This window comes from Arctopsyche grandis, chromosome 12, assembly GCF_051622035.1.
Source record: "Arctopsyche grandis isolate Sample6627 chromosome 12, ASM5162203v2, whole genome shotgun sequence".
Classification (NCBI taxonomy): Eukaryota; Metazoa; Arthropoda; class Insecta; order Trichoptera; family Hydropsychidae; genus Arctopsyche; species Arctopsyche grandis.
Window position 1 is genome coordinate 27,883,525 of NC_135366.1, and position 26,861 is coordinate 27,910,385.

Below are 26,861 nucleotides of genomic sequence, written 5' to 3' on the forward strand. Positions count from 1 at the left end.
ATCACTTTCATGAATTCTGAAGGAGGCGGTCAAAATTGAATCGAAGACTGATCTCGGCAACATCTCCGATTCTAGGCCCGTATCGTGCAATTGAGCGCTACCAGCACTCGGGTCAATGGTTGTTGACCCCCCTCGGCCAATGATTATAAAAGTGTACGTATACAGTGGTCAACGTTTGTGTAATAAATAAAGTGCGTTTGTGTGCATCTCGCACGCGAGATAATTACCATACAAATCGAATCTGGGGCACGCGTTGTTGTGCCAGAGCGAGCACGACGGACTGCTGTATTATTTAAATTCGGAAATTTATTCAATGAAAACTTTTTGAGAGGCGGTGGATGGTGTCGAGTGTCACAATAGTGATTTATTACGTTGACGGTCTCGCGAATCGTCAAAAGGTGCGGATAGGAAATCTAATTAGCGCTCGTCGTGTTGCACGTCTCGTTATTGTGTTATCGTTTTGGTTAAGGCCTTCAAAATCTCAGCAGTTGCCTAACTGTGGTGTCTGACCAGTAGGGTTGCCAATTGTTTCCAAAATAATACTGAGATATGCGGCCAGAAAAAAATTAAATATACATAATTATTACAGCTACTGTTGGATTAAGACCTCTCTTATATTATATACTAGGTATTTTACCCGGCTTCGCTCAGTATTTGTAATATAAACAGCTTAAACATGGCGAATCTATGAATGTATATTCATTTGTTTTTTTATAAAATTTAACTAAATCAACCAAAAATACTTAAATACAAACTTACAAAGTCTCTTTCGAAATTATATATTAGATTACTAGTGTTGTACCCGATGACAAATCATTGCATGGGTGTTGGCATATTAAGTTATTAAAAAAAAATAAAAGAAATGTTCACGTGTTCGATCCCTCGCAGTCAATTTTTTTAAATACCTTTTAAATATATTTTTAATTGTTTAATATGAAAAATATGGTAAAAACTACTTACATACCTACATATAAACAATATAAAACACCAATTGAAAAATTAATTAATTAATATAATACATTTTCAATTTATGGCGGTAAATTCTCTGCCAAGAGGAAACTTCAGTAGCGATCAATGTATGTATATATGTAGATTTATTTCTTTTGTTATTGTATTCGTATATACGTTTTGGCAGCGGTTTAGCTGTGACTCATTATTGTGAGCGTTATCTCAGACACACAGGCATAATAGCGATATTATATATATGATAATATATTTATTTTATTTCAATTAATCGATTGCTCCAAAGCAAATAATCTACATAGTATACTAATGAGAAGTATTAATTATATATACAGGTATACACCCATATATTTAAATTAAACACGACATCTATGGTCAAACATTGAACAAAGTATTATACAAGGAAAATATCAATCCATAGAGACAGCTATGGATATACTTGTAGCATTTATACAAATCAGTGAAATTCGAGAAGCTGGAAAAACTCAAAATTTTGCCCGAAAATGAATTAAAGTTATCAATTTGTTGGAATCGTTTCAATGAAAACCAGATAAATGGGCAAATTCTGAAAGAGAACGATCGACCTGGAGTCAAATGTCCAAGGTCTGGCCAGCGGCAACCAATGGGATTGAACCCGTGACCACTTTGTTCGAAAGCATTATATTCCAACCACTAGTCTGTGCTGCTGGTTTATATGCTTCCATTCGTCTCTGCTTTGAGCAACTCTCATCCATTTCACCCCACATTATTTTCTAATTTCAACCTAAGATGATTATTTAAGATGGCTCCCTTATGCCTTTCGTGCCTTTTCCATTCTCTCAGGTACCATTTGAGCACTTTTAACAAACCTCCTTTCCGTTTCATTTGTTCATCTTTCGTCTATCCGCCAATTGCCATTTAAAACTCTTCACTCTATCAAATTTTAAATCGCTCAAATGCACTCCATCCTAATTTATACATAATTACAATATCCTTTCATATTGCGTACTTGCACTTGTTTAGGAAACGTAGGGGTGGGTTCGGGGTGCATGTCAAAGAAAAAAATTCCTTTCCAGGACTCATGTTTAAGACTCTGTTTGGATGTTAAGTTCATAAGAAGTGGTATCATAGAAAAATAAACAAAAGATATTGTTTGTCCTACAGGACTATGGGACTACACGACTATGGATATAATTTCCATACATATTCACAAAAAAAGATTTTAATTTCGTCCACATACAATGTTGCAGTAATCAAATTTTCAGTATTATCAGGCTTTGATGAGTGAAAATTGGTTGTTGATTCATTATTAAGGTATACATACATATGCATGTACTTATTATTAAGTCTGAACTTTAGGTTATAGATGGTGTGATAATATAATCTTCTCAGTATCAGAAGTTGAAGGATGGACGTTGACCCAAGGTTTTTCTTAAAGACTTTAGATACGTGTATAGAAGAATTGTTTCATACATTTACAGTTTTCACACATAGGTTAAGTTCAGTATTTAATTTTGGTATCCGGTAGCGTTATCGTCTTAGTTTCATCGTCCGGTACTTTCTATTTGTATTTATTTATAAAATTTTATGTATAGATTTTATTTTTCTGTGATGGCCGATAAAAGTGTATGGCCGTTGAAATTACCGGGTTAGAAAGTACCGTTGATGAAATCGAGACGATAAAATTACCGGGAACCGTAAAATTTGGATGAACTCTAAAAGCAATCCCGATAAGTTTATATTCTTAGCTTATCTTGCATTTCTTCAATTTTATATGTATAATAGTTCCTTGAACTACTTTGGGATTCAGATAATATTGGGCAATTTTTATTTATTTTTCGTTATGTGCCTGCACTTAACCTTTTATGCAATTTAAAGATCAAAGTTTTATTAAAAACACTGGAAGAAAGATCAACTCAGATATTATATATAATATATATGTATGTATGTAAAGCGTATTTTATAAAGGCTTATTTAATAAACCACTTTCTATTAAATAAGCCGTTTCAGTATAATATCTTCTATGCTAGATTTAAAATTGAGTTAAACAAAGGGGAAGAAAACCGAAGACTAGTAATCACCGTTGCAAGCGAGGCTGCTTTTATAAAATGTACATAATTAATAGATCAAGACGTGTTGTGAAAACCGACAAGTAAACAGCCACAAAAAAGTTTCAAAGGAATGAATTGTTAAATTATCCTCTGAAACGAGGGAAAGTTTTAATTACTCCTTAAAAACAGCCACACATAAAAACCTGGAAACAATTTTCTTCCTTGTATCTTTCGAAACTTTGATCTAGCATAGAATTCATTACAGTTAATCGTCTCAAAGACTAAAACTCTCATTCGACAAAACCTCATCCTTAATTTGAATGTTTTAGCCCAGGTCAAAATAAGTTATCCTTTTGACCGCATCCTTTCCGGCACATCCACTTAAAACTGCTGGCCGAAGTCTACAATCTTTTTAGGGTGAGGGCCAATTAGGATTATATCAGAATATTTGATAGGAATATCTCAGTGATTCCCAATCTCAACTAAGAGTTATACAGACGTTGAAAGATACAAAATTAGCCAGCAGCATGGCTCGGTAGTTGCGTTGATACTAAGCACCGAGAGTTTGCCGGGTTCAATCCCGTGAGCTAACCGCGATTAAAAAATAATTTATTCCGAGTATAATCTTCAATGCTGCTGGTCAGACTTGGATATTTGTGACTTCAAGTCGATCGTTTCCTATCAGAGTTTGTCAATTTATCTGATTTCATTGTTGAAGCGGTTCAACCTTATTCTAAGCCCGCTTTAAAGGTCAAGGAATTTGACCCTTAAAGCCCTCAACATGAGACCACCAACAAGAGACCCCTTTGTCGGAGTACGAGACGGTTGTTCATGAATATCGCACAAGAACAAGCGCACATCACTGTTCTAATAAAAAACCGAACTGTACATAACCAAGTACAAAATAAACAACAACGCATGAACACATAAAGCGCGCATGCGTTAGGAATTAGGCGAAAATCAACCATCAAATTGGCAAAAACCATCCTATCCACTAAGCTTCGGCGCGACCCTGCGCACCATTGTTCATTTTTATAGTGAACCTTTTTTTTGGTCTCTAGCTTTGTAGTTTGCCCTCTTTCCTGGAAAATAGCCCCAAAACTGCCATTTTTTGTTCCAAAAACACGCTCCACCGCCGAAGACTAGTGATTAATATTTGAATGTGATTTCAAAAATTTATTATCTGTAACATATGTACATGTATCGCTAATTTTATTATGCTTATACATATGTCTGGTCACAGTGACGCGTACGAGTATTCTGTAATGTCACTGTGGCTAATATGTAAATAAATAAAATAAAATATTGCAACCTAGTTTGTTGTAGGTCTCTTTTGCCAAACTTTTCATGGGAGGGCTTCTTACATCTCAATACCTTTCCAATAATTCTTTTTTTTTGATTTTTAAATGCTTTTTATTATTACGAAATTATGCTCACAATACATCTTATATCTATTTTAATAGCTACTGATCTACTGATCATTTTCTATTTTACAATTTAATTTAATTTGGTTAGTAATCACAGTATTATATTATTCTAATGTTAATCTAAAGCATAATAGGAAAAAGAGCTCAAAAACCTATTTACAATCCTTATAAATGTTCATAATACATCTAATACATAATATTAATTAAAGACTCTCTAAAGTCGATGACCTAAAGCAGATTGTGTTTAGGTAATCTGTGTTTATACCTGAAGGGTATAGACATTTTGTTGTAATCACCGAGACTCTTCACAAGTGTGTTAGTATGGTTATTAGTGATTCTGTCATAGAATCTACTGGTTAGTTTGTTAGTAATGTATGTAACAAACGGAATATTATATATGGCATGCAGTTTTTTCAGATTAGTATATATGGGTGTATTATAAATTATTTTTAGGGATTTATTTTGTATTACTTGGAGCTTGGAAAGGTTAGTATTCGAGGCGTTATTCCATACAGGTGAAGCATAGGTTAATAATGGTAATATGAGCGCGCGATATAATTTTATTTTATTTAGCGTTGATAAAGAACTATGGCGATTAAATATTGGATATATTGAGGATATGCGTCGCATCGCCTTGCATTTCGCTGCCTCAATGTGAGGTGCCCATCTCATTCTTTTATCAAACGTTACTCCTAAATATTTCCAATACAATATGTAACGTTAAGAGTATGGAAACCAACCCAACTTTAGGACACCCGAGATCTAGATCTTGGGGTAAAAAGGAGCGCACCCCTTTCATTTGAAGATGGAGTCAGACTACAGCTTTTGCTGAGAAAGGTTTTTTACTTCCATTTCTCCCTTTGCTGTTCGGTCAGTCTTTTTCGGTGACGCTACAGATATATCAACGGGACAAACACTAGTATACAGATAGTGAGCTCAATATGAAAGAACTTTAACCAAATTGATTGAGATTATTTCCTCGTAACAGCAAAGTTCAACTGTATTCAAGCAAAATTTTAGTATAGAGTAGCACTCTTGAACAGAAGCAATGGTCTTTATACGGTGTTAAATCTTAAGTTTGAGAGCACTCGGGAGCTCCTCCCAGGTGGATTCGATTCCACACAATCTTCGGACACAAGTTCTGTCCTTTTGTGTTTCAACAGTCGATGGCTCCAGTGGAGCACAACATTTCTGTGGTAGTGGTGGAAGTGGCCGAAGCCACTTCCTGTAGCGATGAGCTGATTTGTCGGTCCGATGAGTGGCGACCGACAAGTGTGCCAAGAAGAGCACCCACAACAACTGCAAACCACTTGCGAAAGTGAAGTGAGGCATCGTCGCCACTACTACACTGGTCTGGGTCCCACTCGCAACGAAACCGGTAGTTATTTGATCCGTGCGAAGCAAATTTGAAGAAGACAAGTTGAATAATTGTAGAATATCTATAGGTAGATAATCTCAGATAATCGGCAATCTCGATTATCCGGAGTGCTGAGCAACCAGTATTTTTCATATGCCATAGTGCTGCCATGACAGGGACACTGAATTCACACTGTGGATAGCCGTGAGCATATGCTCATATCCAAACACACAATACTCCCCAAAAATAATTTATAATACACCCATATATGTATACTAACTTGAAAAAACTGCATGCCATATATAATATTCCGTTAATTATATACATAATACTAACAAACTAAACAGTAGATTCTATGACAGAATCACTAATAACCATTCTAACACAATTGTGAAGAGTCTCGGTGATTAGTGATTACAACAAAATGTCTATACCCTTCAGGTATAACACACAGATTACCTAAACACAATCTGCTTTAGGTCATCGACTTTAGAGAGTCTTTAATTAATATTATGTATTATATGTATTATGAGCATTTATAAGAATTGTAAATAGGTTTTTGAGCTCTTTTTCCTATTATGCTGTACATTAACATTAGAATAATATATGTAATACTATGATTACTAACAAAATTAAATTAAAATTGTAAAATAGAAAATGATCAGTAGATCAGTAGCTATTAAAATAGATATAAGATGTATTGTGAACATAATTTCGTAATAATAAAAAGCATTTAAATATCAAAAATCAAAACACAATACAATGTATGTCATCATTAGAGGTAGGATAGTCACAGTGCTATCCATTGATCGGCAAACCTTTAACAATGCATTTACAACCTTTGAACAATACACGACCCCCTCAGGCTCCGGTGACTAGTCATCATCATGCCAATTTTTATGATTTCATTGTTGAAAAGGTTCCTCCATTAAATTGGCTACAAAACCTTCCTATCCACCATGTTACCACTATTTGAGTATGACTTATGTACAATAAAAAAAATTTGTACAAGATTCAGGGCGAAATCAGACAGCGGTGAATGGCTACGTCCACACTACCGATATCTACACCCGATATTTAGGATTTTTTCCATAACCAGTTCCTAAATAGCAACCACAGGTTGCAATATGGGAACTGGATATGGAAAATACGAAAATATCGGGTGTAGATATCGGTAGTGTGGACGTAGCCAATGTAGCACGTGGTTTTTTTTAGATAGTTTTAAACATGTAGAAAAAATGTGACGTTCATGGCACGCGTGCTTGGGATAGTCCTTTCAAAACGACACATTCAACCTATGTTGTTGAAATTGTATGATAGTATTTATAACTGTTCCATGAGATGGATTCATCTCATGGAACAGTATTTCGTCATTTTGTTTTCATTTAAACATTTCCATCCATCCAGTTTGTTTGAGGTACTGCAGTGTCTCAGTCCCTATGCACGATCCGCGCCTGGTGAAGACACACACAAGGCGACTATCGAAACATGGCAAATTCGACATAAACTTAATTACAGGTTTTTGAGCGATTGCTACGACAACGTAATCGTTGAACTATGTGTGATGTTATCCAACTTGTTGCATCCGATGATACAATTTTGTGAACGTCGACCGATTTTCGGTCGGTCGATTACGAAATCGTGAAGTGGAAAGGTTCATTTGCGGTGTTTTAATTACTCAATTGCCCATCAATAGTGAGCGGAGCTGGATTTGACAAATGTGACGTCACATCACGTAAATATTCATCAAAATGTACACAATAGTCTCTTTGCACTAAAAGAATATATGTATCTTGTAGCTGCTATTGTGAATCGGCGGTTTCTTGGCAACAATGCTCCATTAGTTCTCCACTGCCTTTTCTTTGTGTGGCGTATTTGATTTCATGCACATATTGCCTCTTTACTTAGAGACATACATAATATGCACGATAGAATGCCCCTTCTTTACACTACAGAGTTGCCAATACGAAATTAATGGCAACATTGTGGTATTGGCCCAACGTGAGCAGAGGATATAATATACATATTTTTTATTTAATCAATAACAGGAAGGCCTAACAGGTAACCCCAATGCACCTTTCTGGCCAGATATATTCTACATTTGATACACGTATTATACAAAGTAAATACATATAAATTAAAATCCACAGAGACATCTATAGTCAAATTTGTAAATTTGCAGCATTTGTAAGCAATTCAGCGAAACTCAGTAAATAAATATCAATTAACCATCCACACAGACATCTATGGTCAAATTTGTAAATTTGCAGCATTTTATACAATTCGGCAAAATTCGAGATTGCTGAAAACTCGAGATTTTGCGAGAAAGGTTGACAGACAAGGTTGCCAATTTGTTGTAACCGTTTCAATGAGAATCAGATAAATTGTCAAAATCTGGTAGGAAACGATCGACCTGGACTGGCCAGCAGAACCCAGTGACCATTTTGTTCAAAGCATTATTTGCTAACCACTAGTTTATTCTTCTGGTCACAATATAATGGATGCAATAAGTCTTGGTTGTAATATTTTGAACTCGGGTTTAATTTGGTCCAAAACCTTATTTTGACCAACCCCGCGGATGACCGCTATAGAAGTCATGCGTAAAATGTCAGAAACGTGAATGCCGTGACTCAATGTGTAAACAAAGTACTTCAGGCATGATCACTATTTGAAACAAAATTTCATGTATTATTAACAACAACGTACATAGATAGGATAAAGTAAAAATACTTCAGGTGTCAATTGATATATTTGATCACTTGAATAAATATTACAATATATCTATAATATGTTTATGGTCGAAGCTTCGATTTACAAATTCGCTAAAATCACATGATTCTTAAAGAGATACAAATAAACTTTTACACCGAGTTATTTAGAATAAATAATTGTGCCAAATAAAAAATGCATATCTGATTTGAGATTGTCTCACATCTTGCCAACAGATTCTAAATTTCCTTCTTCACGATTCCATCGAACTAAATATAATACATACATAGATATGTATGTATATGTCTAGATATACATAATATGATCGGTCACTGTATTAGTGTATCTCAATTAAGACACAGCACGCGCATTGAGACACAAGACACGCATCGGGTCAGCGTATTGTCTCTTGTTATTTGGACGCCGCTTAGCATTTACCTTTAACGGAATGAACATTTTCGACTTTAACCCTTTTAATGCTGACCAACGCCGATCGGCGTTTTGCCAACAAGTCTATGGGCCTGAAAAACGCCAAAAGGCGTTGTTTTTTGAGCACGTACAAAGTAAACAAGAATACTACCCGCTAAGCCTTTCCAGGTAGCATTGAACATGGATCGTGTAATCTGTGTCAATGTTTATAAAGACTGGTTTACACCGGAATTTCTGAATTTATAACCATAGCAGAATTTATCAATGGAAATCCCTAACCACTGAGTATTTTAGATTGTGGCTTGGCATTTAAATTGTGAGCATTACATTTTAACAATGAAGAAGACGGAACTAGTTTTGGAAAAATACATTCATTAATATACTTCTTTTGTTTATTTTATAATATTGCAAGATATATTAGAGAGTCTAAACACGCCTTTACAAAACTCGAAATCCTCGGCGGTAGTGATCTAGGGTTTGTTTGGATTAGCTACAATTTTTATACCTGCTTTATTTTTAAGCGTGGCGGGCTTTCAACAGAAAAGACGTCAGCACTCAAAGGGTTAATGAACTGCACATTTCTGTGTGTGTGCGCCCTAAATGTACCAAGTCAACGAAACCCACCGGGAAGTCCTTAGGGCGAAAACCCACAGCGATGAACAGCACATCGTGCACTTGGCTCCCCGCTGTGGGGGGTCTCCTACATTTCTTCAAATATGGGATACACTGTTATCGATCACTGTCAAGCAAGGATCACTGTCAATAGAAAATACGTCAGCATTCAAAGGGTTAATAAAACAAGCAATCGATGTATGTATTAAATTTCTTTTTGTTTTACTAAAATTTAAAATCCTTTGGTAAAGCGAACTATCCAACACTTCATGTAAGTTTCAGAAGTAAATTTACAAGGACTTACCGTAATCCGATAACCTCTCCAACAAACTACACTCCACTGTGCATACTCCAAACACGTCGAACCGGTCACCGGTTGATGACTTTGACCCGAAAATGTAAATTTCCATACTGCCATAAAATTATATAATCGATCACATCGAAAGTTTGCCGATTGTTTTCGCTTTGGTAATACATATTATAGTGAAAAGTGTGCGAAACGTTGCCCCAGAAGTTGGTCAACTCAAAAAGTCGGTTGAATAACTCAACCATCTCTCTCTCCATTGTTGCTCAACATTCCCGCCTTTAATTCAACGAAACGATTAACCGCTCGGAGAGTCGTCGTTAATTTGTGGAGCATCAATCATTCCCAGATTTGAACTCCCCTTTCAAATCAAACACTTTTGATTATCAACGAATTCCTCATCTCCGACTCGGTTAACTATATCTCCGAAAATGAAGCACTTAAAATCAGTGGTGCTTAACCCTTTGAGTGCTGACGTCTTTTTTGTTGAAAGCCCGCCACGCTGAAAATTTCGCCAACATTTCCAACTAGAATTATTTAGAAATCCAATATAAAGCAGGTATAAAAAGTGTAGCAAATCCAAACAAACCCTAGATAACTACCGCCGAGGATTTCGAGTTTTGTAAAGGTGTGTTTAGACTCTCTAATATATCTTGCAACAGTATAAAATAAACAAAATAAGTATTAATGAATGTATTTCTCCAAAACTAGTTCCGTCTTGTTAAAATGTAATACTCACAATCTAAATGCCAAGCCACAATCTAAAAAACTCAGCAGTCAGGGAATTCCATCGATAAATTTTGCTTTGGTTATAAATTCAGAAATTCCGGTGTAAACGAGTCTTTATAAACATTGACACGGATGACACGACCCATTTTCAATGCTAACCGGAAAGGCTTTGCGGGTAGTATTCTTGTTTATTTTTTATATACTCAAAAAACAACGACTATCGGCGTATTTCAGGTTCATGGACTTGTTGGCAAAACGCCGATCAGCGTTAGTCAGTATTCAAAGGGTTAACAATTGTTCCACGGAAATATTTCAAGGGGTCCATGACCAATTATTGGGAAAAATCAACTAACCAAGGATGAACTCATTGGCATTACTAAAATTAAATTATATCTCAAAAAGTCATATAAAAACTTCCTACATATATTCGCCTTGCGAAGTGAGCTATAGAAGTTTTGATCCCATTTGCAACAACATATTTACACATATTGAGATATTCAACATTTATAGCAATAAAAACAATAGCAAAAATCAATCATATGTTCAACATGACATACGTGTTGTTTTGCCCAATCAAACACAAGGGTTTAATGATTTATTTCAAAATAAAACAACGGCAGTCTTCATAATATTTATCCGAGCTATACGACTCCTCAATGAAATCGTTGCTATTTTCCACATCAGTGAGCGTAGGTTATCGGAGATTTGTCTGGTATTATCTAACCTATATTTGTCTGGTAGCCTGCGCTCATTTGGGCCTCGCAGGGATGTTTTGTATTTGCTAGTATCATATTTCTTTGAAGGTATTAGACTTTATGCAGCAATCAGGCATTCAATTACCACATCTATCAACATACAAACATATAAATACATATATATGAATTATCAATAGCTTTGTGTTCATGAGAAAATTTGATATTTCGACTGATTTATACTAGGTCTGAACTCTGATAACTTTTAATAGTTACTAAAAAATCTAATAAAATGTAAAAAAATCTTTCAAACGCCTTTGATCCTACCATGCCGGAACTTTGTAGTGGTCAATTAAATTTTAATCATTTTATTAGCTTTTTTCATTCAAATTTTTAAACCGACTGAAAGTGATATCTAACTTTATAGGTCTCCTCCCTTTAATTTTCTTTGGATATTTTTTTCTTCCAAACCACTGAATGAATTGAGCTGAAACCTCTGTCCATATGATAGGTAAATTTCAGGTTATCTTTATAATCGTATGTTATGCATTTCAGAATTAAATTCTGAAGTGGTTCATGGCTGCATCTGAGTGATAAAGGAGCTCATTGAACAAAAAAAAGGTTAAGAATCCCCACTTACAACGAACACTCATCTCTAATAAGGCGAATCATTGACTCCTTGAGTGAGAGCACCAGATCCCAGAGACCGATTCAAAATGATTCTGGGTATCAGGACGGGTTCGTGCGAACGCCCCGTTATAATTCAATGCATACTTAAATACCTATGCAATTTCACCACCACGGAAACTTGAGTAATAAATACCATGCTAAGGCGCAATCACACACACATCTCTTTGCTCGATGGCCGTGAAGACAAGTCACTGTTTTCACATTGTACGAAATTGTTGCAAACATACGGACAACCTTCGCGGATCTCCAATTTCAAGAGGAAAGGAGCTCGAACTCAATATTGAGGTGGCCATTACGCAATGATAAGAAGTGCGGTCGCATATTTGATATGTATGTATATAAGTACATACCTATATATCCTATTAGTAAAAAATGACGCTCTTGATGCCCCGAATAAATGATTGCGAATTATCTTTGCATATATCGACTCTGTATAGTCTGTGCCACTTACACGATTTTCTATCGATTATATGTATATTGATTGCAGGTTGTGACTTAAAAGCGATATTGATGGCTAGAACATAACTGGCAATTGTGAAAAGTAAATTATAAGCTGCAGAAAGCAGAAGAAAGAAGAAGCCTTAATTTAAGCCCGATGGAAGAAAATATGTAATTGTGACCAGACTGCATACATAAAATGGTTTCCATAACGTAACTTCCTTATAAATAAGGAGGAGCTGTCAAAAACATGATTTTGGATTCTAATGGAGTCCTTGAGGGAGTTCCTTGCTAGACTTAAGTTCCTACATATTAAAGAAACCACTAGCTTTGTATATTGAGGGATCTTAGCTGAACCGGGTGGGGTGAGTCTTGTGGATGTCTAGAGAAAGTCTATCAAAAAGGATCAACTCTATAACCTAGATAGATAACAGTAGTTAGGAAAGGTGGTTGAGCTAAATATGCGAAAACGTAGGTTGTGGAAGCAGATCCCAAAAAAGCAAAAAAAAAAGGTTTTCTTAAAAAAAATCGGCTTAATCGGACATTAGCCCCAATATGAGATACTAAGGGCGAAAACACACTGAGTGGCATGGTCACGTCACGTCCCTGGCTTGTAAACTGTGGGTGTTCCGTGACCGTAATCAGTGGGTGTTCTACAAACCGAATTCGGGTGTAGTTGCACGTGCAGAATGCATATATTTGGGAGGTTACACGTGTATGCATATCCATATGCAACCGACAAGTTACTCCTACATTTCTTAAAATATAGGATTCACCGTTATCAATCACCGAAAACACTCCAGGGGGTGATTTTTGGGACCAAGTATACTAGGGGTGCAGCGTTTTTTTTTGCATGTTTAAATGTACCTAAAAAAACACGTGCCACGTACTACTCAGTGTGTTTTCGCCCTTAGGAGGATGCAAGTGGAAACCTAGTAAAATTTTAACTTTGACGACTTAATGAATACTTTTAGCACAAAACCTTATTGATAGTAGGCAACATTGACAAAATACACAGAGTAGGTAAGGTATTGATTCAAATCACTAATCATAAGTTGTGTCTAACCAAAAGTAAAAACTAAAGCGTAGTTAAGAACTATTTCGATACACTCGATATCCACTTACATTGGAAAAGAGCTGACAGTGACTTTACATCATGGAACGAAACATGCAGCACTGTGAAGAATACAGGTTTCAAGGTCACAAAATGTTGAACGAGATAATCTGAATGTCAACACCAATTCAATAAGGCACAGATGACTTAGTTCCATGTTTTACTTTTCATATTTTTCCATGTAAGATCAATACCTGGTGCCTAGTTTTGGAAAAATGATCTCGGGTTCATTTCGTAGTCTGGAGCTCCTGGCCAGCCCTTAGATATGTGACTCCAGGTCTATCGTTTACTATTAGAGTTTGCCAATTTATCTGAATTCATTGAAACGGTTCCAACAAATTGGCAATCTGCCCTATTTCTAACAAATTTCGAATTTGTCGATATAAAAAAATGTAAAAAAAATATTTATCGATGTTTATAATTGGCCAGGAAGGCGCATTTCAGTTTATCTGCTACGCCTTCCTGGTATATGTATATATATATATTTTAAACATATGTATGTATATATAAAAAAAAAATAAGAAGATATCATACATATATTTCTTAAGAAAACATTTGTTATATACATAGTCTCATTTAACGAACGGTGTTTTTTGGATTATCTTTATCTCCTTCGCTTTATCGTTAAAAAGCGATAATTATTCTGCTACGAATCCAAACAAAAACTGTGAATCATAATTTTTGTGACACTGACACCGGCGCCGGTGTCAATTGAAAAGGTCAAAATTGATAAATAAGGATGCTTAATCAGCGATGAGTGGAAGTCATTAAGAATACCACAAATTTCCGTTGAGAAATAAACGAAAGTCTTTAAGCCATTAATCGATCGATTGAATCCAATCATAAAATTAACGTCGACCTAAACGCAAAACGAAACGTAATTAAACTTAGCGATAAACACCCATAAAACAAATGGCACAGACTACTTACAAACGCAACTAAAACTCTTTACGACCGGCAAATAATGCCTCTCACGCAAAATCCGAGTACATTTCATATTACGACATTGAAGAGGAATTGTGCGCAAAAATTAAGATAACCATTAAAATCGAGTCTGTCTCCTGACCGGTCTAAGCACTCGTTTATTTACTAGTGATATATCTAAGTATTTATTTTACGTAATGGGTTAACTATTTATAACGCTGGAAGTGCCGTTAATGAACAGTTGCAAAACAGATAGTTCGCCGCGGAGAAGAGCGCAAATATAAATCGGTAACGAATTTAGAAAGCGTGAAATCACTGAAATTGCACGAGACATCTTTTGGATAACGCGGCAGCATCAACATCTCCGAAAACCGTGGAGATAATGTCTAAATATATACACGTTTTATAAATAAAACTCCATTATACATATGTAGAACTACACATATGTGCGAAACAGACAGTATAGTAGTTCTATTACAATTATTTTATTTATAGTTTTGGACCATTGTGGCATTACAGGGAGAACCTGAAGGTGAAATCACAGAGAGAAGCACGTGACACGTGGTTTTTTTTTTAATACTTTTAAACATGCGCAAAAAATGCAGCATCTCTAGCACATATTTATGGCACACAGTTCCAAAAATGACCACCTGGAGTGTTTTCGGTGTTATCTTGTCCTTGTATTTATATAAGCTTGACAGTGATTGATAACGGCTAATCCCATATTTGGAGAAATTGGGAACGCTCCTTCTTGCCAAGACCACGTGCCGTGCCGTTCATCGCTGTGTTTTCGCTCTAAGGCAATGGAATAATAAGAAACAAGAAAAAAATACGAAATAAAAATAGAAACCGTTTTGCATCCATAGCCAGCCGTAAATACAAAACATTGGGAGAGTGAAGATAAAAATTCCACTCATACATCACATCCAATTATGAAAATAATGATGAGCGCAGGCTACCAGACAAATTGGTTAAAACATATTTAATAACTAATGCCCGGACCCTGAGGGGGCTGTTTATTGTTCAAATGTTGTAAATGCATTGTGAAAGGTTTGCCGAACCTTTTTTACAAAGGATTTACAACAATTGAACAATAAACGGCACGCTTCCGGTCCTACCTCTATTAATAACCTACGCTCATTGTGCAATCCAGGAAATGATGTCTACCTAGTTGATAGATGTCATAATAATTACATATAATCCTAATCCATGCCTTATTCGTAAACATAAATCTTGAAATAACTAGAACGCGGATAGAGACCGTGCTTTTTCCAGGAATCGGCTCTATTTACAAATCTAGAGTACCAAAAAAAAAGGTTCGGCGAACCTTTAACAATGCATTTACAACAATTGAACAATGAACGACGCGCTCTAATAACAGTTAAAATAAGACATGTGCAGACAAATCGACAAACGATTGTATAGCAATTTGTGCCGTAGCTATTTCTCAGCATCCAGCAACATCAGCCAAGTGAATCTTGAGCAAGCGTTGATCAAGATCAAATCTCCAACCAAGTGGTTTTTTGTAAAAAATGAAATCTTGGCCAAAAGGATTCTACGACTTGAATAAGGAAAAGTTATGATTGATCCCTACAGCATTTTTTATTCAACACTTATAAAAGTAGGTTTGCCCGCAGACCAATCGACCGATGAGTGTCTAGCGATTTGTCTGTCGTCACTGTTTCTCAAAAGCTGTCAGTTTATTTACCAATAGATTAGCCACAGCATATTTCACTGGTTAAGAGATTGTTTACCATTAGAAAGGTTGTGGGTTCTAATCTCGGTCTGAATCGAAAAATTTATTCCATTTACTTGATTATAACGAGTACCTATGTATATGCTGCTGGCAAGATCTGGATGGTTATTAAAATCCAGATCGACCTTTTCCTGTTAAGATTTTGCTAATTCAATCCAACAAGTTGTGACGATTCTCTCTATCGCAAGTTTGGCTAGTTACAATTTGTTGATTTTTGTAAGCATATGTATTAGGAGTAGTAAAAAGTAATAATTAATACCTGTATATGTATGTACTTACATCGTATATTTTTTTGGATATACATATGTACATACATACATGGGATGAAGATGTTGGCTTAGTCATATATGAAGTACAAACTGTGTTAGTAATTGTGAAGTACAAACTGTTAGTAATTTAAAAAAAATCAGCAGTGTTGGTTTTAATACTGAACAATTAACTGCAATGAAATTCATGGGGTTAACATATGTTTATCGCGGTTTTTAGATGACGTCACAAAACCGATTACAGTTTCCTTGAGAAATCGCAAAAATACCCGACCAATAACATTTGTGGTTTAGTACAAAGTAAACGTGGAGCAAACTTTAAAATATTTTCAAGACATTAATCAGAAATCCTAATTAGACTAAAGAAGACTTAATTAATTGATTGCTTTGAAATTTTGACATAATTTTAATATGTTTTATTAAAATGATGTAAATTTAATATGAAAATTCATCTATTTTTTCGCTTTTAACGATTTACCAAATTTTCTTAAGTGGTAAAGTTAAATTTTTAAGTTGACTTTTATTAAGGTTTTTCTTCGGAGAGATTTTAATTTTTTTATTTCAATCGAACATGTACGGTAGCCTTTAGAGATCGCTTCAAAGCGACGAGTGTACTAATACAGATACAATACGATCAATACAATCATTACACACATCATCCACAGTGACATTACATGGAATTCATACACACATCATCCACAGTGACTTTACATGGAGAAATTTTTGCAGCATTTTATTATACAAATCTGCGAACCTCAAGACGCTGAATAGCTTGAGATTTGAAAGGAGATGCCAATTATACAGTAATCATTTCAATGAAAATCATAAAAATTTGCAAATTCTGATAGGAAACGATCGACATGGAGTGGAAAACCAAGGTTCGGTCAGCAGTTACTAGTGGGAATCGAACCACGACTACTCTGCTCGAAAACATAATATGCCAAACACTAGTCCACGATGCTGGTTAAAGTTAAGATTTAAAAATGTTTCGCGTTATCATCTGCAAGGAAAATGAGAAACGACGAATAATTAGATGGTTTATAAGAATAAGAATAAGGAGTTTAAAATAGATATATAGAGTAGCATATACGGAATTAAATGGTGTATAAATATTATAAACACTCAAAAATAATATAAATAGCTGTAAGTTAGTTATTTTTTGCGACTAGCAATTTGCTGCCAATTGATAAGGTTTCCGATCGCAGTTTATACTACTGTCTTTCAAAGGACCAAAATATAATTAATAAATGGATCGAACGTTTTAGCTATGTATGAATGTTTTGACTATATGATAGCAAAATTGTCGAGAATAAGAAGAAGTCGATAGATTTCTCTCGCAGAGTTGGTCGTAGCTTCGCAGGGTACGGAAAGTTTCGTAGTAAGCAATTTGTCGGTCATTAAATTGCTTTCTGCATTGTTAAAGGTAACTATGAAAGTGCATAACTAGCTATGCAAAGATGATTTCGCTTTATCATTGATAATACAAACATGTACATTTACATTACAATTAATTTTTATATTGAGTAATTTTTAAATAGCGCAGAAAATATTCACTTTTGATAAATAATATCTGCTTTTCACTACAGTTATCAATTTTTCTCGCTTACTTTCTGCTTATCGGTAAATCCTCGCCTTTTACGAGTGACAGAAAGGAAAGTGACGCGCGCATATTGCAAAATTCGACGGTGTAAAAAAAAATAAATAAAAATGCAAATTCACACCGATAATTGAGCCGTTGATTAGCATATGTTATCACAGGAAAATTTAAATGCGATTTTATGCAATATAAAAATTTTCATTACATAAAAAGTAAACAGCAAATGTGTATAGTATTTTTAAATAAAATTTGTAGCGACCTTAAGATAACAGTAATCGATTTAGTTACTTATGAAATTCATTTCTAATAAGTAGTGAATCGAAAATTTAATATTTTAACAATGGATGCAGGCCGTTGACGGAATCAGCACACCATAGAAATGCAATCACGAATGTTTGTCTGTTTTCCCGCCGTGAAAATCTACAGTTTTCAATTTAGAACAAAACTAATTCCGAATATATAAACTGACGACCTCAATTTTTTTTAAATTAAAATTAAAAAGTTATTTTTCCAATTTTAACTATTCCGAGCGATGCCGCGTAATTTGACTACTTATACACACTAGAGCAAATATATCTCACGCATCATTGAAATGCCCAGCTCAATAATTACTGTATTTTATTTTGAAATTTCTATTGAATTATTCATTATTATTAATAAAAAATCACACTGTTTTAGTGACAGTGTTGGGTAAAAAAAAATCAACGATGCACGAAAAATATTTGAGAATCGTTTGCCTACAAAAGCGTAATGCGTGAAGTTAATGGGCGATTCTCGTTAACCGAAATATTTGCAATGGTTTTTAATTGGGCAACGCCGTTGCCATTTTTCACCGCAAAAGTGTTGAGAAGCTCTGGTTTTTAAATATTGTATATGTACAACCGATATATATTATGTAATTCGTCTGCTTCCATTTTTGTATTGGTAAAAAAGTGAGAAAACAATACCACAGCCACCTTTGAATTGTGTACCTGTATACATATTTTTATTGTGTGTATAAAACTATAATGACTAAATACAGTACGCGTAAAAAATATATTCAATTTAATAATTCAAGGTCTAAAACTGACATTCTGTATAAGTTTTTTCTTTCTCGCGTGTTCCGGCGATTGATAAAAAAAAACAACAATGGATCTGAGGACGTTCGTTGAACTGTAAATTCCATGGAAGATCCTGGGAAATATTCCATTGTATTGTGAAAACTACAATCAGTTTCCTCAAAACCAATCGTGTAATGAACGAGACGAAATTGCCAGTGATTTGTAGTCGTCATATTAAACTTAAAGGTCAAGGTTTAGAAAACGTAAAAGAAAGTCGTAAAAGTATTGCTATATATCCAATTAGAAATACAATAAAATCTCATTGTAACTAACTTCTTAGAACCTATTAAAATATTTCTTTACATTGATTTTATTCGTATAATGAAACTACATAGTAACTGTTGTAATGTGATTCTATTCTACACGGCGAAAATAATTCGTTTCAACGTAATTTGACTGAATAAGCAGATTATTCAAGTTTGCAAAGTTTCAGGAGAGTCAAAATTTAATTAATGAGATTTAATATTGTAGCATCTCTTGTATCACGGTAGATTTATAGAATAAACATGTAATTTGGGGGGAAATTTGATAAATATAATAAACTATATATATATAAAATTGAATATCTTGTGTGTGTGTCTCGAATAAGATCCTAAACCACTGAACCGATTACGATGGAACTTTCAGGATTTGTTGTATGCATGTCTGGGAAGATTACTGTGAAAAAAAAACGGGAAAAAACCTCTTAATACTTAATACTTACTGACGCGAAAGTAAAGATTTCAACGCATCATGCCGCGAGTGTGACAATAATCGCGCCACGCCTACCTCGCACTCGAATTTAATGACCATTGAGGGCTGTATATATATATATATATATATATATATATCTATACCTATGTATATATAAAATTGAATGTATGTGGAACGGGAACGAGAACGGAAACGCATGCCGGGTTCAGCTAGTATGTAGATAAAAATATAGTAGTTGAAAAGATTCTAAAGAAAATTAAAAATTACTATTTTAGAAACCAGAAGACAATTTCTTTCACAATACCATTTTTCTATATAACAGATACATTATCCTAAATAAGCAAACACTGAATCTTACGCCATGCACGTGCTCGCGGTTTCCAGTTGGGGAGGGCGCTTCTTCAGTCATTGTAAATACAAGAATAATAACTTATTATTTCAACAAGTTTCTCCTACATTTATTCAAATATGGAAATGTCAATACAAGGATAAAAAATCACCAAAAACACTCCAGGGGGTGATTTTCATCTGGGTCCCGTAAGCATAGATCAAAATCTACGTGTTAGTACTTTTTTATATGTGCTAAAATATCTAAAAAAAAAAAATACACATACCTATTTGTGTGTCTGCGCTTTAAATGTATTAAAATTCAAAATTTAGCAAAAAACATCGAGCAAATTAGTAGGCAGGTATAAAATTGTTAACCCTTTTACGCTCAAAATACCGACAAACTGGACTTTCAAGTGCAAATTACAAAGCAAAAGTACCTGGAATTTTCCAGCATAAAATATTCAAGGAAAAGGTCTTTATCTGTATTTCATACTAAATATACTCAGTGAGACTTGCATGATTCGAATTTCGAAGCTGTTTTCAACGATAAGTACACTTTTTTTTTAATAAAGTCCTAATCACCTAACATACTAGTTATTAAAAGTGTCTGAAACCAAAAAAAATATAATAAAATCCTTTTCTACGTCAATGGAAGAGACCTTATGAGAGAATTCTTAGCCGAAAAATCTCTCCACTAAAACATTTTTTAATATGATACACTATTATTCAACAATCTAACTATAAAAAGTCATTTGTTAAATAATACATGAGACATGTGACATGGGACGCAATGCAGCAGCGGCAAAATTGTCCCATTAATATTTCAAAGTTTTATTCCGCTTTATGGACACGGAAAGACGCTATATATCATTTAAATAACAAATTAAAAAAATATGCAAAGTGGTTCTCCCTATAAAAGGTGGACTCATGTGGCAAGCCGGGCATTTCCATTACTGGGGGGGAAAACTTCACTAAACGCAAATGACTTAAAGTCCAAAATTTTATCTAAGCCGAGTGAAAATGTAAACAAGCACACTACGACTGATTATATATACAATGTGGGCAAAAACTGTGAAAAAATTCACTCGAGTGTACATATTTGATCAGCCTAACTGTGTCGAATCACACAGTAGAATGGCAGGCGTTGATCTCTTATTCATTCATCATGATAAACCCAAAAGTAAAGTAAAACCAGTTGCGTTCTGCCGCTTTGGATAGGACCGTTATTTGTGTTTACAAACTGGCGATAGTCGTTACATCTGATTGATCGGGACGTTCGAAATGAAACTTTACTTGCAATTGAGTGCACCCGAGTGTGTTATGTGGGGTTTCAAAAGTTTGATCCAAAGTGTTTGGGAAACGCTCGATGCGAAATTCCGTCACGACTCTTGACCCAAAAGATTTCTGACTCTGGCTCAATGAAGTCCTTCAGGCGTTGTATCATTGGTGTTGAGCACTTTTAGATCAGGAATGATAAATTTCCAATTAACATTCTCAGTCTTGACTTTTAATTTATTGGTAGAAAATTGAAGAGGCATGAAAAAAGTATTCTAAATTTATTTGTGTGTTTATATAATCGACTTTTTGATAACAAAACAATGAAAATAAACAAGGCATACTTGGAGTGGCGTGACCGGGCGGCGAATTGTCATGTAACATAAGGGTATACATTCCCAAAAATCACCCCTTGGAGTGTTTCCAGTGATATGATGACAGTGATAGATAACGGCGAATCCCATATTTGAAGAAATAAAGGAGAAATATATGCACTCTGCACGTGCAACTACACCCGAATTTGGGGAACACCCACTGTCACAGCGTGGAGCTAATGACGTGACGTTCCATACCACTCAGTGTGTTTTCGCCCTAATTCTCGCACGCTGCATGACAACACTGACAAAATTCAATCATACAGTGTACATTGTGGTACACATAAACATCAAGTGAAAATAAATTTAAAAAAACCTTGTAAATAGCATCAATTGCAGGCGAAAAAGTTAATGTACATTGCAATGTGAACTGGGCCTGAGGAGGTTAAATTAAAACAAGAACATCATATGATAAATGTCAAAATATAGGAAGCGTGGGTGAGAAGGGTAGTGGATATAGTGAAGGGGTCTACGTGACGAGACAGAATGTTAAATTACAGAAAACACAAATATCGGAAGGCAAAGATCGAAAATCGAAAGATCTTAAGTCGAAAGATAAAAAAAAAAAGGTGCATGGTAAACGGTACATACTCACTTAATTTGCGCGAGCAGGATACAACAGGAACCGACCGATAGTGAAGATATTGAAATGGCAATGGGCGTGCCACGTGGCTAGAAGAATGGACAAAAGGTAGACAAAAGAAGTGCTAGAATGGTACATAAGACACTGTAAAACGGTAAAAGGAAGATCGCAGGGAAGATGGGTAGATGAAATTAGGAATATGTGTGGGGTGAGATGGATAAGAGTTGCACAAAACAGAGACGAGTAGAAGCGTGTTGCGAGAGGCCTTCATCCAGGAGTGGACGGTGAAAGGCTGTAAATTATATGTAAATAAATCAAGTTAAAATGATATCAGTAGCAATCTACGTAATATTGTAGGTCCTGAAAGAGGCAACGAATGTCTAAGTTAATAAGCCACTGGTTAAGCAATTGATTACAATAGAGAGGTTGTGGATTCAAATCTCAAAAATGTCTCGATGATTACCTATCGCTACAGGTCTGTTACTGAGAGTTGGCGCGTTCTCGTACTTATGCAGACATAATATGGTAACAAACCTATACTTGTAAGATTTGGATGGTTATTAGAAGTTCAGATCGACTGACTCCTGTTATATGTAGTTTTCCAACTTATTTAAATTGTAATTGGCTAGTTTTAATATGTTCGAATAGCCTGGATAACCGTTTCGTTCTCCAACGAAAGGGTCTCTCAGACTGTATTCGTTGGAAGATGGTGGTCTCATGTTGAGGGCTTTATTGGTCGACTTCATTGACTTTTAAAATGGACTTAAAAGTGTATCATGGCACACGTGGAAAATAAAATAGGTTGGTGGAATATTCAAAATGTTTCCAGGCCAACTTTTTGAATCCTGTCACGACTCTTTATCAACAGACATGCTAAAAGATTATGTACAGAAGCGGATACAAGAGAAGTATGAATGATGAGATAGCGACAGACTGACTAGTGCGTATACAGATGGTACGTAATCTACAAACGAGCTACATACAAGTCACCCCACTCATCCAAAGTGTCCCAAATCACATCCAAAGGCTAACATTCACAATCTAATACATAATGTATACACACCATTTCGCGGCGTGGAAACTTTACGACGCTCTGCAAAATTAAACACTCACAATTAAATGCTAATTTGCTTATTAAATCCGCACGGCGCATACATTTCAACCCGTTTTAATTTAATGCTATTTATTTATTCGACGTTTGAAAGTGCACATTTCGTATGCGATTCGCGTACCTCGGGGTCGGCTTTTGCGAAAACGTAAAAAAATGTACTCGGGTTAATGTACCACCGTTGGAACCTGCACCTGTGTATTGTGCCCGGTTTATTTCGCCGAATGCGTAAAACACTTCGTGTCGCAGAATTGTTTTTACTGGCATTTTATCATTTTCTCTCTCCGTTCCCGATCGAGCGAACCACGGATTGAGAAACTAGTTCGCCTCATATGGACACACAGTCAGAACGGTGAAGGTCGCCATTGAGAGAGAATAAAATGAAATCTTCGAAAACCGTTCAATACTCGTGTGACTCGCTTCCAAATGTAGTAAATGCAACTTTTTGGGAAAATTGAGTTATGTTACCCATCAAATGTCTTCTTTCATGAGTTAAAATGCCATATATAAGATGCACTCTTGCACTACGGTAAAGATTGTAAAAAGTTTTGGGTCACATTTTAACTATTTCCTACTGTATTTGTCCGTTATGCTAATCTATAGTTATCAATTTAGTATAACCAAATATGGCATACTAGCCTAAGTAGGGATTGCAATTTAATACCGGTATTTACCGGTAAATGAATTTTTTTTCATGAATTTAGATAACTGTATGTCATTTCACTACTTTTCCTAAAAACGTTAACTTCGATTGAATCGTAAATGATTAAAAATAAATCTCAGGTGAATAATGTTATACATTAAAGGAAATTCGTAATAAATCAATTAAATTTTAACCAATCATATTTATTTATTTAAAGTTTGAACTATTTGAAAGTTTCCATCATAATTGAAACAACCGTCTGATCGCATTTATTACGATTTGGTTAGTCCGTGTTGCCAGTGAATTTATCAATTTGAACTTTCCAAATTCAATACTGAAAATAATCAAATTCCGTGCAACCTAATCCACAATGCGCCATTTGCATCGATTTTCAATATAACATTGTGCAATAATTTGCCGATATATGTATGTATGTACTTAAATCCGCGACAATTTTTTACGGTAAATACCGATATATTTTTAAGTTTACCGGTATTTACCGATGGCGAAATTTTGCCGATTTACCGGTATTGCAATCCCTAATCCCAAGGTACATAATGTAACTCAAACCTCGGATCACTTTTGGGACTTTCACTGTATTTTTGTACAAGTATATTTGACAATTAACTGTGAATGTGTGAGAAATTCGGAGTTTGGTTTGAATTCTAGGACACTTCCCAATTTTAAATTGTAGATTAAAAAAAAAAAACGTTGCACACAATACTAAAACTAACTTTATCATCAATTTTGAGGCAACCAATCGTAACACACCAAAATCGAATAAATTCAAATGCACATGAAATATGTAGTAACTTTTTACTTTCAACGTGTTGAAGCGTAAATTTGGTTACTTGTTGCTTTTGAATGTCCTAAGCCCAGAATTGTGTGCTTAAATTTCTTCATAAACCAACTTGCTTAAACCTAGTTTCTATATAAGTATTTTATATTTGTATAATAATTCTTGTAATGCATTGAAATTTGAATATTGTCTGTTTTTTCTACAGGAAAGAGGCAGTAGTTTCATGAACTGGTTTGAACTTTCAGCAACGCATCGTCAAATCTTCAACGAAAGATTATAAAGACAAAAGTGAAGAAGAATGACTTGTTGACGTTTCGAAATGACAACTCGTCGCGACCAGAAAGACTACTCGAATCCAGTTTGTCCGGTTTCGAACAATGTATCAGAAAAATTTCAATAATATAATTGACAGACCGCTACAGCAAGAAATAAATGCATTTGAATAAACGCATGAATATTAAAAAAAAAACAATAATACGAAGTAAAATTTTCAACATTTGTTTTGACGTTTCACCAAAATTTATACATCAAAAAGCATAAAATAGCGATAAAATTAAAATAAACACTTTCCGTATTATCGACGCTTTAAAACTAACGAAGATAATTAACGCAAGTATGTACATAAGTAACGGTCAACAACAAAAAAGTTAATCACTCATATGCAAACACTTTCCAAAAGATGTCGCTAGTTGCGTACGAACCATCCAAGATGTAAAGTTCAACAACAATACAAATACTAAGAACGAATCCGTCGCCAGTATTGCAAAATGATGTGAATATGTCAAATTAACCGAATAATTTATCTTGAAAGGAAGAGAGCGAAAGCTCTCTCCCATCAAATCCTTTACACATGACTAGTTCTTGAAATAACTGAGTCAGAATTAACATTGAAATTTTTTACAAATTTCAAGAGCATAGGTTCTTCACTGGACAGTGAATAAAAAGACATGACTGAATCTTAAAATATCTCAAGTCATGTCATCTGCAAAGAGAGCTAATTGTCTCAAGTTGGCTTATTCGATTAACTTGACATGCACCATAAATCATCACATCACAGGAGAGCTAATAAGCCTATGTAAATCACTAACTTTTTTTTACGGATTTGGCAAATATTAGGCTTCCTTAACTTGGCCGTAAACAAGAGGAAAAGACAAAGACATTGTCTCATAGGTGCATACATTATAAACGCTGATTAGTTCACAAACAAAGTAAGTTTTGATTCATCCAAACAGGACACTTTTGATAGGTTAATAAGTTCACTCAGATCCAAATCGATCAAGTCGATTCAAAACCGGTCCGCACCTGACAGTAGACAAACCGAAAAGTTTTTAAGTAATTATAGTGTTGCCACGTGCACGACTTAAATTAGGGGGGGGGTGGAAGGGTTTCTACAGGTGGGGCGTAGTCCCCTGTCCTTGTCGATGGGGCGCAGTCTCACCTGGTAATGTCTGTTATGCAGCAGCCGGTGCAGTCATGCAACGGTGCGGAGTGAAGAGCGTCGTCACTACGAGAGTACGTAGTATAAAGTTGTGTAGTTTGGAGTTTGCGATTTGTTGTGTGTTGGTACGCGTGGTTTGGATCGGATGGAAGGTGGGGGGTGGGGTTTGAATGAGGGGTCGGGGGAGGGGTGGAGGTGCAGTCGCGCCACCTGCCGCTTTCCGCACGACACTCGCTTTATACGAACGCGACGCGACTACAGACGTCCGCACAGCTCGACTGCCGGTCGACAACTGAAGTGCTGACTGGTGACTACTGACTACTGACTGCAACGGCAAAGCAACATCATGGCTTGGGATTGGATCTCGTGCGCCCGCTACACGCTACGATTCGGTCCGGTTCGGTTCTGGTTTATTATTTCCAATATGAAGCACACTCTGATTCAAGACAATATTACATACATGTGTTGCCGGTGCTCTTCA

General features: G+C 35.3%; 2 protein-coding genes across 2 annotated transcripts in view; both read right to left on the bottom strand.

Moving 5' to 3' along the window:
* Positions 1-26,712, bottom strand: part of LOC143920389 (uncharacterized) — a 188,088-nt gene extending 161,376 nt beyond the window's left edge. Inside the window, exon 1 of the mRNA XM_077443273.1 lies at positions 26,381-26,712. The gene's annotated coding sequence lies outside the window, so the exon portion shown is untranslated. The remainder of the gene's footprint in view (positions 1-26,380) is intronic.
* LOC143920393 (endoplasmic reticulum-Golgi intermediate compartment protein 2) overlaps positions 1-26,861 on the bottom strand; it is a 67,342-nt gene that overhangs the window by 31,340 nt on the left and 9,141 nt on the right. The gene's annotated exons all lie outside the window — the stretch shown is intronic.